The sequence below is a fragment of the Rhinoderma darwinii genome, chromosome 5 (genome assembly GCF_050947455.1).
Source record: "Rhinoderma darwinii isolate aRhiDar2 chromosome 5, aRhiDar2.hap1, whole genome shotgun sequence".
Classification (NCBI taxonomy): domain Eukaryota; kingdom Metazoa; phylum Chordata; class Amphibia; order Anura; family Rhinodermatidae; genus Rhinoderma; species Rhinoderma darwinii.
In genome coordinates, this window is record NC_134691.1 from 51,702,174 (window position 1) to 51,702,415 (window position 242).

Consider the following 242-nt stretch of genomic DNA (forward strand, 5'->3'; position numbering starts at 1 on the left):
CCATTTGGAAGTACACCTCCAGCTGGTAAAACAAAAATCCCCCTTCCTTATAACGCTGATCACTTGCTGGCTAAAGCTATTTATAACCGATACTATGTTATGCCAGCTATCATAGCGGAGAGGGGGTGTATCCTGAGAAGAATGGGTTATGGAGAGCTGGGTACAGTATGTGTGACTTTTAGCTCGTTGGATTCTTAACATTATCCTTGAGGTGTGTAATTTTTCACTAGTAAGTGAGATAT